This window comes from Schistocerca nitens, chromosome 6 (assembly GCF_023898315.1).
Source record: "Schistocerca nitens isolate TAMUIC-IGC-003100 chromosome 6, iqSchNite1.1, whole genome shotgun sequence".
Classification (NCBI taxonomy): domain Eukaryota; kingdom Metazoa; phylum Arthropoda; class Insecta; order Orthoptera; family Acrididae; genus Schistocerca; species Schistocerca nitens.
Window position 1 is genome coordinate 659,753,509 of NC_064619.1, and position 7,762 is coordinate 659,761,270.

Consider the following 7,762-nt stretch of genomic DNA (forward strand, 5'->3'; position numbering starts at 1 on the left):
AGCCCCCATGCAAGTTGATATCTGAGCCGTGTGTCGGCTCTCAACATACATCGCGCTGTTCCATGCCATCGTTGATTGATTCTTTCATATTTATAGTTATGCTGCGTACGATTCTGTTGAGATTCCCCTCTGGCGGCGCGTCTGGTCTTATCGATCTTCGAGTCGTTGCTTCCTGTTAGCCTTGTGTAAGGGAATAAGATCTTTGGGGGGATGGCCGGTGGGTTGCCTAGCGGTGAGGAATCGGTCGGTCGGTTTTTAAAATCGGGAATCAGACAATGCCGGACGATGAGACCGCGGCGTGGCGTGGCAGTGGAAGGTTTGCTGTTGTTCCGGGAAACCTCGTGGTCTATCCTGGCGGTGCGAGACGAGACGAGTGGGACGAGTTGACGGGACAAGGCCGTAAGCTCTTGCTGTGAGCACCCGGGGGCCACGGCTGTGGTTCCGAGTTACTACTTGGTGGGAGCGGCAACGGATGTCTTTAAATTTTCCGTCTGGAGGCGGTAATGATGGACTAGTAACTCGCCTAACCTGAGGAGTGGTATTTCGCCGCCGTGGGTGCAGAGAAGACGAGGGCTCCGGTGACAGAGCGCGTGGCTGCGTGACTGTGCCCAGTTGGGTGCGCTGGCGACGCGGACACGGTCGGGTGTGAGGAACGTTTGCATCGGAGTTCACCTACTGTTTCTCTGATAAACTGCAAGTTAAGTTGGTTAAAGGTTTAGATTTTAACTGAAGAATTTTGGTTTGTGTAACCAGTGTCTTTTCTGCCTTGTGGCCTCCTACGTTCGGGTTTCCTGTCCTTGTCGCCAGTCTAATTATAGACAGTGATCTTTTGATTTCTTATTAGTACTGCCTGGGAAGAAGTGTATTTTTGGGCAGGGATTATGGTTCCTGATTTTATTCCTCCTCCTCCTCCCCTGGCCTCGCGTGAGGTCGATGTGATTGCTGAATGTCAGGCGTTGTGGGTCTGTTAGTCCGCTTCTAGCCTGAGCATCCTTCGGGAGACGATTGTGGCCGCCCTTACACCCGGTCGGTTAATTATTTCTATCCCAGGACACTTTGGTGGCAGGACATGGTATTGAAGTTGTTAGTTATTGTAAAATGTTAAATGGTTGTATTTTACTCTGATTGTTTTTGGCCACTGTTTAAAAGGGTTAAGTTTGCCTTTCATTGGTGTTTTTTTAAATTACGTGGCTTTAAAATTGTTAGTTATTGTAAAAGGTTAATGACTGTATCTTTACTTTGATTGTTTTAATCTACTTGGCATCCTTTGAAAATGCTAGTTCTGCCTCCCTGTTAGCGAGCCCTTGTAATTTAATATCTTGTTGTGGCAATATTTAAAAGAAGTGGCTCCCTACATGTTCGGTTGCGAAATGGTATGCAATTTGCTGTTTTGTTTCATTACTTGGAAAGTTTTAATTTTGTTCAAAAATGGCTCTGAGCACTATGGGACTTAACATCTATGGTCATCAGTCCCCTAGAACTTAGAACTACTTAAACCTAACTAACCTAAGGACATCACACAACACCCAGTCATCACGAGGCAGAGAAAATCCCTGACCCCGCCGGGAATAGAACCCGGGAACCCGGGCGTGGGAAGCGAGAACGCTACCGCACGACCACGAGCTGCGGACTTAATTTTGTTATTAAATGCTTTATCAAAGTATGTTTTAAGTAAAATGGCTTGGATATTAACGGTAAAGTTTTCAATTTCATTACTTGGAAAATTTCGATTTGTTATTCAATGTTTTATCAAAGCCGAGTTTAAAGTAAAATGGCTTGGCCGTTACTGTAAAGTAAATTGTTTTGAAAAGGCAATCATGCCTGTTAGCTTTTTTGGATCAAGTGGTAAAGAAATGAGTTTTAATGGTTGAAGTAATCAATAAAGTAATTGTAAATTGCAACTCGACAGTAACCAACTAATTTTGGCCCCGTTTCCCAACTGGGGGTTTTCCTTGATTAATCGTAACACCCGTCTCAATATCCGTTTGACCTATGGCAGCGCCATCTAGCGTGCCAACCATAGCGCCATCTGGTTTCCCCCTTCGAGCTAGACGAGTTTCGTTCTTTGTAGTTTTATCGTTTGATGCTTATTTCGTGAGATATTTGGCCCGGTCACTATCAATGGATCACCCTGTATAATTGTTGAGTATGGAGCTATTGCATCAGCATACTCTCAAAGGAACCTAATTGGTACAGAGTATCTTGCTTTTAGTAAGTGATTTAAGTCACTTCACTCCTCCGAATATATCTACTTCTAACTTACTCATATTGGCAACTGTTGTTGATTCGAATTCTGGAATATTTAGTTCGTCTTCTCTGGTGAACGAATTTCAGAAGACTGTGTTTAGTAACTCTGATTTGGTATGCTGTCGTCGATAGTACCTCCACTGCTATCCCTCAGAGAAGGCATTGACTATGTATTCCTGCTAGCATACTTTACATACGGCCAGAATGTCTCTAAATTTTCTGCCAGGTCTCGAGGCAAGGTTTCGTTGTGGAAACTATTATAAGCATCTCTCATTGGTGCCCGCGCCAAATTTCGAGCTTCTGTAAAAGATCGCCACTCTGGGAGATTTGTGTTCGTTTAAATTAAGCGGGCTTTTTTCGTTGTTTCTGCAACAGTGTTCTCACGCGTTGTGTGTACCATGGGGGAACAGCTCCGTCATTTGTTAATTTAGTTGGTATAAGTCTCTCAACTGCTGTCGGTACTATGACTTTCAATTCAAGCCACATCTGGTCTACACTTACACTGTTAATTTGTAAGGAGTGGAGATTCTCTCACGAAGGCGTCAAGTGAATTTTTATCTGCTTTTTTGAGTAGGTATATTTTTCGTTTATATTTGGACGATTTGGGGGTTACCATATTCACTCTCACTACGACAACCCTGCGTTCACAAATCCCTATATCCGTTTTGATGCTCTTTACTAGCTCAGGATTATTTGTTGCTAAGAGGTGAAGTGTGTTTTCACAACCATTTACTCATGAACTAACTGCTCGAATCATTTTCAGAGAATGGGTGCAGCACAATTTCGGATAATGTGTTATGCGTACCTCCGGAATTAAACATGTATTTTTGCCAACATATCGAGGGTAAATTAAAGTCAGCACGAACTATAATTGTATGAGACGGATACGTGTTTCAAATCTAACTCAAGATTTCTTTGAACATTTCAGCGATTGTATCATCTGAATTGTGAGGTCGGTAAAAGCATCCAATTATTATTTTATTCTCGTTGCCAATAGGACCTCTGCCCATACTAACTCACTGGAAGTATCTACTTCAATTTCGCGACAAGGTAAACTACTTCTAATAGCAGCAAATACGCCACCGCCAACTTTGTTTAACCTATCCTTTCGGGTCACCGTTAGGTGCTATGCTAACATTTCAGCTGAACTTATCTCCGGCTTTAGCCAGCTTTCAGTGCCTATAACGATTTGAGCATCAGTGCTTTCTATTAGCGCTTGGAGCTCTGGTACTTTCCCAACACAGCTACGACAATTTACAACTGTTATACCGATGGTTCCTGTATCTACATTCTTCCTCTGTGCGGCCTGCACCCATCGTGACTGAACGCATTTTTGTGTTTTCCCGAGACCCTCTAACCTAAAAACTCGCCCAGTCCACGCCACACAGCCCCTGCTACCTGTGTAGCCAGCTCCTTCGTATAATGGACACCTGACTTATTCAGTGGAACCCAAAACCCAACCACCCTTTGGCGCAACTCGAGGAATCTGCAGCGTACACGGCTGCAGAACCGCCTGAGCCTCTGATCCAGACACTCTACTTGTCTCTGTACTAGAGGTCCGCAATTGGTCCTGTCGACTATGCTGCAAATGATGAGCTCTGCTTTCATCCCCCAAGCAAGACTGACAGCGTTTATCACTTCCATTAGCCGCTCGAAACCAGAAAGATCTCTTTCGATCCAAAGCGATACTCATCATTGGTACCGACTGAGCCACCACCCACAGCTGGCTGCACCCTGTGCTCTTCATGGCATTCGGAAGGACCCGTTCCACGTCTGGACTGACTCCACCTGCTATGCAGACATAGTACACATTGGCTTCCTTCCCCTCCTTGGCAGCCATGTTTGTAAGGAGCCCCACAACGCGCCTAACATTGGAGCTCCCAACACCAATAATTCCACCCTTTGTGATTGCCCAGATCTTGCAGGCTGAGAGGTGTTGGCGGGATATAAGCCAGCGCAAATATGAAATGTTGTACAAGTCCGTCAGAATGTGTCATCACTTCCGTCTCTAAGCTGGTCGTAGGTTGTGTTCCAAAAATGAACACCATAGAGACAGAAGTGATAACACCTTCTGCAGGAACTTGTAATGTCTCTTGCAGCGGTCTCTCCGCACTATTTTCAGAAATTTTATAAATTATATAACTCGGTACATATCTCGAAATATCTCTTCTTATCTTACCGATTCCTAAGCTTTAATATACGATGATTACCAATGCAAAGTAGTTTCAAGCCTTATTATTCCTTGGAGCGTGCATTTACTCCATGGAATAGCTTCTCTGCTATCTATGTTTTCTCTTATGAAAAGAAGGATGGAGATCTTGCCGATTTGCCGTGAAAGAACGAAGATGTATATGTATGTATTGTTGAGCTGGTCGCCATCTTGATCAGATTCTGTATGAGAAGGAATTTAATACATGAACTAAACTAAAGTAAGTGTGTTCGCGTATTATTTAACTGATTATTATTGACAGTGTCTGCTTACTACGCTGTGTTTCATGGAATCAGTGGGGAACGTCTGATTTACACTGGACGAACCTGCCGTTTTGTATGCTCAAGATATCCAGCTTATTACTTTCAATAAATAGGCTAACACGGTCTTACCAGCAGATCTCCGGTCTTCCCCATGTGATCACTGAAAGTTAATAATTATTACAAATGTTTTCAGGAGATCGACTGACAATTTTCGTCGCACCTAGACTTCGAAATTGCTTCACTGCCTTATGGAATATAAGTTAAGCTCAATTTAATCAGGGTCCGCAGCTCGTGGTCGTGCGGTAGCGTTCTCGCTTCCCACGCCCGGGTTGCCGGGTTCGATTCCCGGCGGGGTCAGGGATTTTCTCTACCTCGTGATGACTGGGTGTTGTGTGATGTCCTTAGGTTAGTTAAGTTTAAGTAGTTCTAAGTTCTAGGGGACTGATGACCATAGCTGTTAAGTCCCATAGTGCTCAGAGCCATTTGAACCATTTGAATTTAATCAGGATAGAACAGTATTGAACTGTGTGAATGTGATATGCCTGCTTTGTGAATGAAAATTCCCTTAATATACGTATGTTTTTTACTATCCTGATCAGTGAAGCTAAATCAGGCCGGTGTGAGAGAGGTTTTTAAATTTTAGATCCCACAAAAATATTAAATTTGGCGACCGTGGATCACTCCGCTCGTGGGTCGATGAAGAACGCAGCAAATTGTGCGTCGACATGTGAACTGCAGGACACATGAACATCGACGTTTCGAACGCACATTGCGGTCCATGGATTCCGTTCCCGGGCCACGTCTGGCTGAGGTTCCTTCTGGTCTCACAAATCCGTTACGTCTTCTGTCCGGTACGCCAATGCGACGCCTGTCCTCCGTGCCGTGTCCCATGTTACTGTTCGATCAGTTTCACCGCAGTTCAGCAAGACATCGATGAAGAAAATTTTTCAGAAGACTGTAAAAATTTGCATGTGTAAAGATTTTTTTTGGCTATGAGTCAGATTTTATCTTTCCTATGAATTCTGGAATGTCTCTCAAATTTCTAAATTATTCTGTCTTTCCTATCATCTGTGGTACCTAGTTGGGGTCTAAGCCTCCAGGTTTTCCGGGGTTTCCCTGTGAAGGCCAGTTCCTGAATAGGTAGACCTGATTAACAATTATATAAGTCCATCTTCTCTGGTTGTGTACGTGGGATGCGGGTATGCCCCAATACACGTGTAAGCAACAACTAGGTATCTAGTAACGAAGATCGGTGTTACCTATACCCAATCTCTTTCAATTCTTGTAATCAAAAAATCTTACTAACTTCTTAAAATTTATAGGAACGTATGTTCCACAAATTCTAACGAGTTAGCTAAGCCAATAGTTAGCTCGCAAAGTGGATACATATCAACCTGACCATCATTTTGCAGGTCAATGCTCAAGCATGTGCAGTGCGAGCTGTTACTGATTTGTTTGACTGATGGAGCTGCTAAGTGCTACACCACCTCCTGCACTCCCCTGACTTAAGCCCTCGTAAGTTCAACTCGGTTCCTAAACTGAAGGACACACTTCACGGCATTCGCTTCAGAACTGCTGCAAATTCGTCGGGCAATAGACCGAGCCGCTCCAACTGTCAACACAACTGGCACAGCTAAGAGTATCCTACGACTTCCACATCGCTGGCAACGGGTTATGCAAAATGCTGGTGACTACTTTGAAGGTCAGCAAAAGTTTGAAACACGTATATATTTTCTACGAGCTATAAATAAATAGTTGCCACTATTAAAATTCCAACCCTCATATATACTGAAGGACATTGATTATTTGCGTGTTGCTATTTGCTTGCGACGCAACTTTGTGAATACAAAAAGCTAAGTATTGTCATTTATCTTTTGTAACAAACACCATTAATACAATTTGCATTCTCTAGCGATCTGAGAAAGCAGGTTTCCTAGGCAACCTATATTAGACGAATGGGCAGAACACAATAGAGACTGCTGACGAAATAAGGCTAAAGTATTGTGGGGCTATAACTAAGCATAATATCAACAATGAAGAAAGGTAACATCACCGTTTCTTAAGAGAAGACACAGAAATAGTGATGTTATCTACTGACAAGGGAAACGCTACTGTTCTTTGCCTGCATCATCTTATTTTGGCAAGAAGACGGATATACTGCAAGAATCAACGTATCGTCGTCTTCAGAAGGATACAACGGATGCAGTACAACAGAAAACATCCACGTTCCTCGCATCCAGCCAGTTTCCTGAACATCTTAAAAAGACTTTAGAGTACAAGCGCCAGTTCCAACACAACTCCCCCCCCCCCCCCCCCCCCGGGGTTCCACAACTCTTTTGTGGATACGTGCGTGGCGAGCACAGGGCCCTGAGCGATACCAGCCTCCCTTCTTTCCAGGGCTGCATTTCCTTCCCCTTCCCCTCCTTTCCCCTCCTTGCTCCTTCCCCCTCGCCCTCTCCTCTCCCTGTGTCCTTGCTTATGTTGGCCCCTGATATCGACTCCCCCCCCCCCCCCCGGGGTTCCACAACTCTTTTGTGGATACGTTCGTGGCGAGCACAGGGCCCTGAGCGATACCAGCCTTCCTTCTTTCCAGGACTGCATTTCCTTCCTCTTCCCCTCCTTTCCCCTCCTTGCTCTTTCCCCCTCGCCCTCTCCTCTCCCTGTGTCCTTGCTTATGTTGGCCCCTGCTATCGACTCCCCCCCGGGGTTCCACAACTCTTTTGTGGATACGTGCGTGGCGAGCACAAGGCCCTGAGCGATACCAGCCTTCCTTCTTTCCAGGGCTGCATTTCCTTCCCCTTCCCCTCCTTTCCCCTCCTTGCTCCTTCCCCCTCGCCCTCTCCTCTCCCTCTCTTGGTATCCTTGCTTATGTTGGCCCCTGCTATCGACTCCCCCCCGGGGTTCCACAACTCTTTTGTGGATACGTGCGTGGCGAGCACAGGGCCCTGAGCGATACCAGCCTTCCTTCTTTCCAGTGCTGCATTTCCTTCCCCTTCCCCTCCTTTCCCCTCCTTGCTCTTTCCCCCTCGCCCTCTCCTCTCCC

At 45.2% G+C, this 7,762-nt stretch overlaps 1 pseudogene; it reads left to right on the forward strand.

The window, feature by feature from the left end:
* The first annotated feature begins 5,380 nt into the window (after positions 1–5,380).
* LOC126264095 (5.8S ribosomal RNA) lies at positions 5,381–5,535 on the forward strand (annotated as a pseudogene).
* The last annotated feature ends 2,227 nt before the right edge of the window (positions 5,536–7,762 follow it).